Source organism: Macaca thibetana, chromosome 8, assembly GCF_024542745.1.
Source record: "Macaca thibetana thibetana isolate TM-01 chromosome 8, ASM2454274v1, whole genome shotgun sequence".
NCBI classification, from domain to species: Eukaryota; Metazoa; Chordata; class Mammalia; order Primates; family Cercopithecidae; genus Macaca; species Macaca thibetana.
Window position 1 is genome coordinate 67192814 of NC_065585.1, and position 11670 is coordinate 67204483.

Below are 11670 nucleotides of genomic sequence, written 5' to 3' on the forward strand. Positions count from 1 at the left end.
TAATGCTGATGGGTAAAATGAGAAAAACATTATCATTTGGTCATAACTCACTAAAATGAGGGACTTGATTTGTTTATGTCACACCATTTCCCAGAGATTAATAGGACTTATTATGATTTTGCCAGTAATATATGTTCTTAGTAGAGACCAAATTATTTTAAGAGGCAGACTTTACAAAATAAATAAGTAAAACAGCACCAGTGTTCCATGGTCAAAACATGAAGGTGAGACAGGAGTAGAAAGGCTGGGGAGGGATGATTCTATTAGGACATTTATTTATTTCAGGCCTGCATTTCAATGCATGGAACACAAACTTTGTACTCAAATAGACCTTCCCTAGACCCATGAGTCACATTGTTTCCAACTCTAGACATCCTTCTGTATCCTTCTTTAAGGTGATTTATCCTTCAAATCACCATGTCTATTGTTCAAGCCCTATATTAAGAATAGTATCCCAAAGTTGTGTGTGTGTGTGTGTGTGTGTGTGTGTGTGTGTATGTGTGTGTGTGTTTCCTCCCTTGCTCCACGTAATCCTCTTTCTTTTTTGCTCCCACTATTGACGAGGCCTATCCCTGGTAATCTTACCCTGTTACCCCTCCAAGGCTCTATCTTCTGTCTCTGGCTGTATGCTTTCCTAGTGCATTATGGATGCAGAGCTGAATAGCAGAAACTCTGAGGAGGACTCTGCATTTCAGAAACATCTACCATAATTTTTTTCTTCACATTCAAATTTTAATTATTGATTTATGAACAATTCTAAGTATAGAGATTAGAATTTCATAAGGTCATTTTTCTCCTTTATTACATCCATTCTGAAGTGAAGATATGCATTGCCAAGATATAAACGTCAAATTAATTTGGCAATCAAGAAAAGTGAAAATATAGCTTTACTGAGTATTCCATAATAGTTTATTTAAAATATTTTACAGATTAATGATATTTATCAAGGTGGCAAAAATCAGCATGGCATCAATATGCCTAAACAGATCAGTGGCTAGGGCATATTTAAAACAAGTAAGTAATGTTATGTAGGTATTTCGTAAATATATTAGAGTTTTACTTTTACTTCTTCTAGAACCCTTCATATTTTCTTCCCCAATGAGAGTAAATTGACTGACCATTATGTCTTCCTGTTGCTTTAATCTCAAAATTCACAGTCACTCTTTTCAGAGAAATTACTGTATTATACTTTATTTATTTATTTATTTATTTATTATTTTTTATTATTATACTTTAAGTTCTAGGGTACATGTGCATAACGTGCAGGTTTGTTACGTATGTATACTTGTGCCATGTTGGTGTGTTGCGCCCATCAACTCGTCAGCACCCATCAACTCGTCATTTACATCAGGTATAACTCCCAATGCAATCCCTCCCCCCTCCCCCCTCCCCATGATAGGCCCCGGTGTGTGATGTTCCCCTTCCCGAGTCCAAGTGATCTCATTGTTCAGTTCCCACCTATGAGTGAGAACATGCGGTGTTTGGCTTTCTGTTCCTGTGATAGTTTGCTAAGAATGATGGTTTCCAGCTGCATCCATGTCCCTACAAAGGACACAAACTCATCCTTTTTTATGGCTGCATAGTATTCCATGGTGTGTATGTGCCACATTTTCTTAATCCAGTCTGTCACTGATGGACATTTGGGTTGATTCCAAGTCTTTGCTATTGTGAACAGTGCCGCAATAAACATACGTGTGCATGTGTCTTTATAGCATCATGATTTATAATCCTTTTTAAATGCGTATTTGTATATATTTAGCATATATTTTCTATACTAAAACCAGGTCATGTGGTGGTGGAGTGAGGACAGGGATTTTCAGCAGGATCGTTTTACTCCAGCCTCAGAACCAAGTGCATTTCAAATTTTGTAGGATTTCTACAGCAAATGATAAAGGAAGACAGAACAAGGCATTGTTATAACAAAAGTTGAACTTTATTACAATCTAGTGACCACTCGTAGTGGGCAAGATAAGATTCATCCAAGATCCAAAAGGGAAACAGACTGGAGGGAGGCTCCTGGGCTGGGTCTGCTCTACTCTGGCTTGAGTATTTTTTTTTTTTTTTTAGACAGAGTCTTGCTATGTCGCCCAGGCTGGAGTGCAGTGACACGATCTCAGCTCACTGCCACCTCCGCCTCCTGAATTCAAGCAATTCTCGTGCTTCAGCCTCCCAAGTAGCTGGGATTACAGGCGCACACCACCACTCCTGGCTAATTTGCTGTATTTTTAGTAGAGACGGGGTTTTGCCATGTTGCCCAGGTTGGTTTCCAACTCCTGAGCTCAGGCACTCTGTCCGCCTTGGCCTCCCGAAGTGCTAGGATTACAGGAATGAGCCACCGCATCTGGCCTTGGCTTGAGTATTATACACCTCAGGCATTTCATGCCTTTAAAGTCAGTGTATGTTTACATACAGTGTTATCCTACCTGGAATACCATTCTGAAATTTTCTACCTGGTAAGCATTTATTCATTCTTCAAGAGCCAAATAAATCCTGACCCCCAAGATTTCTCTTCTTTACTCTAATCTGACATTTATCTTTTTATCTCGAAAGTGTCATTGTCACATTAGCTACTTGGGGGAATTTTTTTTTTGTCTCTAAATTGCTATTAGTTAGACAAGTCCTCAATACTCTGGCATTGCTTTTATAACAACTGTAATTATTTTTTCTTCACTTGTTTGTCTATGTCTATATATTCTAATGTTGGTAAAAAGAGAAAGAGGGAGGGATGAAGGAGGAGCAGCAGCAGGAGAAACAGAAAAGGTCTTTTGGCTGGGAAGAGATTCATAAGAGTGGTAGAAAACTGTGCTAAGATATTGACAGCATATAATACCTCAGCTGGCCCACTTAATTTTGCTTCAGAGCAAGCATTGAATGGTCAGCATCAGCATCCCATTGTAATGCATAAATTTTGGGAGTGACTTTTGGTAGGCACCATATAAAGTCTTGTTGTATACAAATTTATGTACTTTTATGTATATCAAGCGTAGTCCTTCATTCTGTGTTACCTCTTTTAGGAAAACAAAAATTCTCTAAGTTTAGTAATCACCAAATAAAACAGAATTTCTTTCAGTGAAGGATATATCCTTTCCTAGCTTCTTAATACATAGTTGACATTTTCATTTAGCTTTGAGAAAATGTTAGTTTTCATGTTAAATTATGTGATTTATCACAATGCATCAGTTTCAGTATTTATCATACTTTTCCAATTCAATATTTTTAACCTCTTTTGAATATTCTATTGAATATTAGAGGTACTGGTCAAATAGGACAATACAGTAGTTCTCCCTGTTTCCTCTTTGGAGTCATCTTCTATGATGTTAGCAAATATTAAGTTGAAATAACTATGGCAGGACTGATTTTTTTTTTCTTTTTTAAAGTAAGAACCTGAAAAGCACAGTTACAGATTTTTTTTCTTAATACAAAGTAAAAACATTTGTGAACCTAGCTTTCTTGCCAATATTTCCCATGATTTTAGACTATCACCTTATAAAATACTATACATAGACAATAGAATCTCTGTGACTACATAACCTTTAAACAGTTAGATGTAGAATATAAAATCTAAGATGTTTTGCTTTGATTAAAAACATTATTGTATTTTTAACCAGAAATATGTACAGATATATCATAGAGTATTTTAAGCACTAAGTCCTGTTTAACCTCATTTAAATTCAGGATCATTTCAAGTGATAGCAAAAGTAATCTTTCAGTAGAGAAGAGTGTTATGAGAAATAATCCTTCCTGTGTGAATCTTTCCACCAGTATTAGTTTTCATGACATATAGAAAATAAATTTAATTACCTATATAGAGAAATAGAAACCTTTTGGCCATTGTGTATTTTTACATCACAAAGGGAGAAAGTCATATTCAATTAAATTACTTTGAATAGGTAAAACCTTCCTAAGACATATACATTTGATTTTTTTAACTAAAGGAAAGATTGTATCTAAAAAATCAATTTAGGCCTATTTTGTTGTATTTATTTTTGAGAACTTCAATAAAATTTCCTCCTAAAACCAAAAAATATTACATTTATTGAGCATTTACTATGTGCCAGGTCTTTACTGAGTGATTTTCCTGCTTTAGCTCATCTGCTTCTCCTAACAATTTTGTGAGGTGATATTTAACCCTGTTATATAGCCAAGGTTTAGAGAAAGTAAATGATGGACCCTAAATCAAATAAAGAATAGATGGCACAATTTTTATTTGGGTAATCTGACCTGACAGCCTGCATACTTAATAATTGACCATAAAATACGTTTTCTAATTCTTTTCTGGGAAGGAAGAGAGAAAAATAATTGATAATTGAGTGGAACGAGAACATGTTCTGTTTGCTATAAGAAGACTTATGAATTGAAATATAAAAGGATTTACCTCTACATATTTAAATATGTATGCTAAGTCACTAAGCCTACACGAAACATACTTAATTTTCCTATCCACTTGACTCTAAGTAATTTCATACAAAATATTACTGTCATATTACTGTCATATTACTGTCATTCTAAAAAATATGTTTGAATAAATGGAATGGTCAATTGCATAATTGGTCTCAGTCCTTACCCCATCCTGCATTCACACCTTCATTATGGACTTAACATGAATGTAGTTTATTTCCCTATCTACTGATATTGAGCTTGGTTAATATCAAGCTCAATATCTTTCTATGACTGAAGACATATGTATGCATGAATCACAGTATTATCATGGTATCACGTAAAAGGTTAATAGAGTTCAGGAAGGAGCTGTACATTACACTTCTAAGTCTGCTCTTACTGTATAACTTTAGAAAAGTCTTTTCATCTTTCTGATCTTCATTTTTGTCATTGAAAAGTAAGAATTAATAATGGATTATATATATTATATATATAATGTATATATTTCTGTTTATACTATAGTACTCCATATGTCTTGGTATAAATAGATTCTCTTCTTTCTCTCCATTTCATAAATATGTACAAAAATAATTATAAATTATATAATAAATCATTATTATCTTTATTGAAGCAGTTAACAGAACTGAAGAATTATGGATACTGCAGACAAATCTTTCTTTTTTCTTTCTTTCTTTCTTTCTTTCTTTCTTTCTTTCTTTCTTTCTTTCTTTCTTTCTTTCTTTCTTTCTTTCTTTCTTTTCTTTTTCTTTCTTTTTGTTATGGAGTCTCATTCTGTTGCTCTGTCCCCCAGTTTGGAGTGCAGTCGTGGAATCTGGACTCACTGGAAAGAGAGAAGTAAATATCCATTGGATCCTGATACAATTTCTTGAGTTTCAAGATATCCAACATTTTACCTGTATCTGCTGTACATCAATCAGAAAATGTAGGCCGTTTTTTCCACTATAGTATGGAATGTTACATAAAACTCAGAAGTCTTTCTAATAGGCTCAGATTTGGTTCAAATAATGTTTACCCGGTTTTGATCTTTACAAATGACTTCACATCTAGAAGTCATCTTAGACCTCATCTTCTCCCTTTCCTGTCACATTGAAACACGTGCCAGACCTCATAGATTTTTTAAAATATGACTTATCTTTTTCTTCCATTTGTCTCTATCAACAGTAGCCTAATTTAAGATCTAATCATATTGACTATGGTAATAATATCTTAATAAAGTTTTCCTATTGACATTAATTCATCACTACAACTAATTAAAGGGTTATTGTGAGAATTAATTAAAATAATAGATGTGGGTGCTTAGCATATACCGTATACTCATAACATTGGACACGATGTGTACCAAGAGCAATACTGACAGCAATAATCATTTTTTGAAAATATGATTCTCTTAAATATATCAAGGCAATCAATGCTTTTATCGAAAGCAAATAAGTAATTCAGTACCATTTCAGTGGTTGTAGAAATATCTCCAGTACAAGGAAATTTGTTTAGATCACCAGCTTTACCTGAAACACTTACTTTGTTCAAAAGGACTATCATGGAATATTTTTGTTTAGATTTGGAAGTTGTTAAGCTCTGTTGATGCTATATTCTTAAAGATCATCTAAATACCACTTAGATTGTTCATCCTTGGTGCTTCTCTGCATGTTGCTTGTGCCTACATGTTAACTGCATGAATCTAAATACAGCTACATTGCATGTCAATTAACAACAGAAATACTTTCTGAGAAATGCATCATTAGGCAATTTTATCTGTGCAAACAGCATAAAGTGTACTTATACAAACCTATATAGTATTGCGTACCACACACATAGGTTATATGGTGTGGCCTATTTTCCTAGGCTGCAAACCTTTACAGCATGTTTTTGTACTGAATACAGTAAGCAATTGTAACACAATGGTAAGTCTTTGTACATCTAAACGTATCTAAACATAGAAAAGGTATAGTAAAAGTAAGATATAATCTTTTTTTTTTTTTTTTTTCTTTTTTTTGAGACGGAGTCTCGCTCTGTCGCCCGGGCTGGAGTGCAGTGGCCAGATCTCAGCTCACTGCAAGCTCTGCCTCCCCGGTTTACGCCATTCTCCTGCCTCAGCCTCCCGAGTAGCTGGCACTACAGGCGCCCGCCAACTCACCCGGCTAGTTTTTGTATTTTTTTTTTTTAGTAGAGACGGGGTTTCACCGTGTAAGCCAGGATGGTCTCGATCTCCTGACCTCGTGATCCACCCGTCTCGGCCTCCCAAAGTGCTGGGATTACAGGCTTGAGCCACCGCGCCCGGCCCCGTAAGACATAATCTTATGCAAACACCTTCGTATATGCGATCAACATTGATCAAAATGTCATTATGTGGCACATAACTAGATTTTCATCAAAATCCTCAAAAGTGAACAGGTGATTATCATATTCAATATTTATTTGAAAAATGTTACAAAAAGTGGAAAGATTTAATCACTTATTAAGTCTTGGAGCAAACTGCTCAAAAGTAAACATTTTTTCAATACAAAAATAATCATTAACACTTTTCCCTGTTTTGACAAAGTAAATGCTTTATTCAAATATTATCCAAGTAATATTTTATAAATCTAACTGCACTTTTAATATCAACACTTTAATGAATGACATTTTTTCTTACTACAAATATAAAGGGTGCTGATAGTTGATATATTTAATTCTCAATTTGACAAGAACGTTGTCTTGGGTAGTATCATAGTTATTTCTGGGTTACGGTCATGACTCCAATGAGGCTGCATTTAAAACAACACAGAGAGAGAGAGAGAGAGAGAGAGAGAGAGAGATGGGTGGAGATACCAGGCATCCATTTCTTTGATGATCTGGCAAAGAAAGTTCCTTTGAAAATTCATATTATAATTTTAAAGCTAATGTATACTACATTGAATTATAGAAACAAGACGGTATGATGAAGAAAGAGCATCTTTACCTGGGAAACCTTGCAAAATTTTTAAACATTATGGAAACTATGAAAGGGAGATGAATTACCTATTGCTTTTAAATATCAACTGACACTATAAGAAGCAAGTTGTGTAAGAAATAGCCATTTTTAATCAGTGGAAAGTAATCTAGCAATCTGCTAAAGTGATAAGCAGAGAAAGAAAATGTTGCAGTATTCTATCATCAATGTCAATAAAACAATTAAATGCAGTGCAATGACTCATAGCCTAAGAATAAATGTATCATGGAAATAGCTTTTTTTTTTTTTTTTTTTTTTTTTTTTTTTTTTTTTTAAATGTAAAATGTTGCCTTAGTCTCCTGGAAAAATTAGTTAAACGTAAATGCATATTTTCATCACACCTAAAGTAAGTGCCACAACCTCAAGGTAGAATGTAATAACCTGATTGAAGCCTGCTACATAAAGTGGACTTAATCACGTATGATACCTGGCCATACTGGCTCTCATTCCCTAGCGTAATCTGTGAGATTTAAGTGTCTGTGTGTATCCGTGTGAGAGAGAAAAAGAGAAACAAATAAACCACTTGTGGAATTGAACACACACATGCACACCCATACAATCTTCAGACACTGCTTTTATGTGCTTTGCAATTTTGGATCAATGGTTGAAAGCTTTACTACCTAGAAACACAATCAGCACTTTTGAAACAGACAAAAAGAAAGCCATATTCAAATGTAGACAATACGTTTTCTAAAGAACAACTCCTAACAAAGTAATCAACTGCCTTCAGAGAAAATGCTACGGATGATGATCAAAAGCAAGGCAGCCATGTGAACAGAAGACAGGATGAGCTTGAAGTCATGTTGTATCAACCTAGTCTATTCTTGTGGTGTCACACAGACCATATTTTTGTAACACCCTAGTCTCGGATTTGTGTAATTTGTTCTACTTACTGAAATTGTAAAGACAATTTTGAAATTAAAATAGAAAAAATAGAGTTTTTTTTAGTAACAAGGTTATGATATACTCTCCTTCTAATAACCGTTATGTCAGTATCAAAAATGAAAAATCAAAAATTAATGAAAATGTTTACAACAAATATTCTTTCATTAGCACAACAAAATGTAACACATTTCTAATTACAATGAGTTGCCGAAGTGGAAGATTAATTATCTGAAATAAAATGAGCTACAAATGCTTAATTAGTTAAGACAGTGCTTTTATTCTCTTGCATTTCATTATAGTTCACTCATTTACGTTACTTTATTTTGCCATTTTCTTGCTCTACTGTCAAATAGTTCACTTACTTAAATAGTGCAAAATGCAAGTTTTGTGTAGTGTTAAAACCATGTTAACTTGAAATTCTTTGTCAATTTGTATTAATATATGTATGAGTCTAATTTTTAATAGAAAAGAGACACTTTTCAAAAAAAGACACTTATGCAGTCAACAGACATATATAAAAAAAAGCTCATCATCGCTGGTCATTAGAGAAATGCCAATCAAAACCACAATGCGGTGCCATCTTATGCCAGTTGGAATGGTGATCATTAAAAAGTCAGGAAACCACAGATGCTGGAGAGGATGTGGAGAAATAGGAACTCTTTTACACTGTTGGTGGGGGTGTAAATTAGTTCAACCATTGTGGAAGACAGTGTGGTGATGCCTGAAGTATCTAGAACCTGAAATACCATTTGATCCAGCAATCCCATTACTGAGTATATAACAAAAGGATTATAAATCATTCTACTATAAAGGCACATGCACACATATGTTTATTGCAGCACTATTCACAATAGCAAAGACTTGGAACCAACCCAAATGCTCATCAGTGATAGACTGGATAAAGAAAATGCGACACATATACACCATGGAATACTATGGAGCCATAAAAAAGGATGAGTTCATGTCTTTGCAGGGACATGGATGAAGCTGGAAACCATCATTCTCAGCAAACTAACACAGGAACAAAAAACCAAATACCACATGTTCTCACTCATAAGTGGGAGTTGAATAATGAGAACATGTGGGTACAGGGAAGGGAACATCACACACCGGGGCCTGTTAGAGGGTAGGGGGTAAGGGGTGGGATAGCATTAGGAGAAATACCTAATGTAGATAACAGGTTAATGGGTGCAGCAAACCACCATGGCACATGTATACTTATGTAACAAGCTTGCACCTTTTGCACATGTATCCCAGCACTTAAGTATAAAATAAAAAAGAAATGAGATGATCTGCATGCATGACCAACACAAAATAACTTAGTGCTCTTTGCTTATGAGAACATAGAAAACACGGCTGTGGGTGACAGCTAATTTCCTCTCTCCTCCTTCTGACCTGTAGCTAGTAATGCATAGTGATACTCAAATATTATTTAGAAAAATTAGTCATAAACATGAAAAGAACAAAAAATAACCAAGTTATCAATTGTAAGCTAATTAAAGGAATTGGACATTCATTTCTGCTATTGAAGAAGAAGAGTGTAATGGTGGCCTACCCATTTTGTATGAAAAACATTTACACACCCAAAAATGTGTTATAAAATATATATGTTTTCCGAGATTAGAAAAATAAATTTTGCTTTTAGCATATGTAAGCATACCATATGGAATTCATTTTCATCACTTTGATGCTTTTAAAAAATGTTTCTTGAACAAATACTTGGGGAGTTTGATATGGAGATGTAAAAATCTTGAATGTATGTTTTTATTCTTTAGTATTAAAAGAGTCCAAAGTAATTTAGAAACTTAATACTGAACAGTGTAGTTAGGAACTAAGACCATGTAATATATAAAATTTCCCCATTTTTTCATGAATATAGGTCTTTTTACAACTTTTGTTCCATGTAAAGCCTCATGTGTATATCAATTAACTCTCACATTTTAGTTGATATGTTCTTTTCTTTTTCATGACTATTCTTAGTTTACTTCCATAACTTTGAAATTCCCAAAAATCCCTATAGCCCACCCTTAGACTTCTCTTTCATTTTCATAAATTTTTTCCTTAATTTTTTTTAATACTCTAAATGGTGGCATTCTCTTAAATATGTATTAGAAAAAATGTATTAAGCCAAGAATCAGATATGGAGAAATATAAATGTGCTTATATTTTTCCCTTATTTATTGTTATAGTCATTTAAATAACTTTAATTTTCTATATATTAGGATAATTAGAATTGTTCCAGTTATTTCATCGAATTTCATTATTTTTAAATGTTTAAAATCTTTACATGTGTATTTTTCCTTTGCCATTTTCTCTTGTAATTATCCGGTAAGTCATCTTTCTCCCATGTTATACAAAGAGTTTTTCTTTTTTTACTGAATGAAAATTTCAAAAAATAGTTGGAAAAGACTGTTTATTGTTAGTTGCATTAATAAAGAAAATCACCTTTTTCTATGCTTTTTTCCAAAATATATTTGTGTGATAAAAGTGTGTCAAGCCCTTAGACGTGGATCATTGGTTCACGCTTTTTATACTGCAAAAATATCACCGTGGGCCAGGCACAGTGGCCCACGCCTGTAATTGCAGCACTTTGGGAGGCTGAGGCAGGTGGATCACCCAAGGTCGGGAGTTTGAGACCAGCCTGATCAACATGGAAAAACCTCGTCTCTACTAAAAATAATAATAATAATTAAAAAAGTAACTGGCATGGTGGCTCATGCTTGTAGTCCCAGCTACTCGGGAGGCTGAGGCAGAGGAATCACTTGAACCCAAGAGGCCAAGTTTGTGGTGAGCCGAGATTGCACTATTGCACTACAACCGGGGCAACAAAAGCAAAACTCTGTCTCAAAAAAAAAAAAAAAAAAAAAAACCTTCCTCCCTTCCTAAAAATGCTTCCAGATCTACTCTCTATAAATTCCAATTCAATATAATGAACTAGAACCAATGAACCTGCATTTTTGAAGAGTACATATGTGATTATGATCAATGCCACTTGAACCACACTGTGAAAATCAATGAAATAAAAGAAAATGTTGCACTGTTAAGCTTACATTTTCCTCTCTTCCAGGCTTTTTCTGTTGTGTACATTAGTAGTATCCCTAAAACACAGAACAATTACCTCAAAAGGTAAATCAGTATATAATTAATGATTCATTCATGTAGATGATACTGAGAATATTTATACACGTTGATTTCTGTACCTGTATAGAAATGACATAATACTCTTCTCTGCTCATACTGTGACTTTTCAAAGATAGGATCTAGTGCAATGAAAATTGCACTAAAGCTTAAATCTTAGTTTTTAATGTTCAGATAGTTAAGTTTGGTAATGGATTTCATTGGGTATACTCAATGGAAATATGAAGGGATTATAACCCTCAGTCATACCTACAATTTCAACTATTTAACATTGGAAAGAC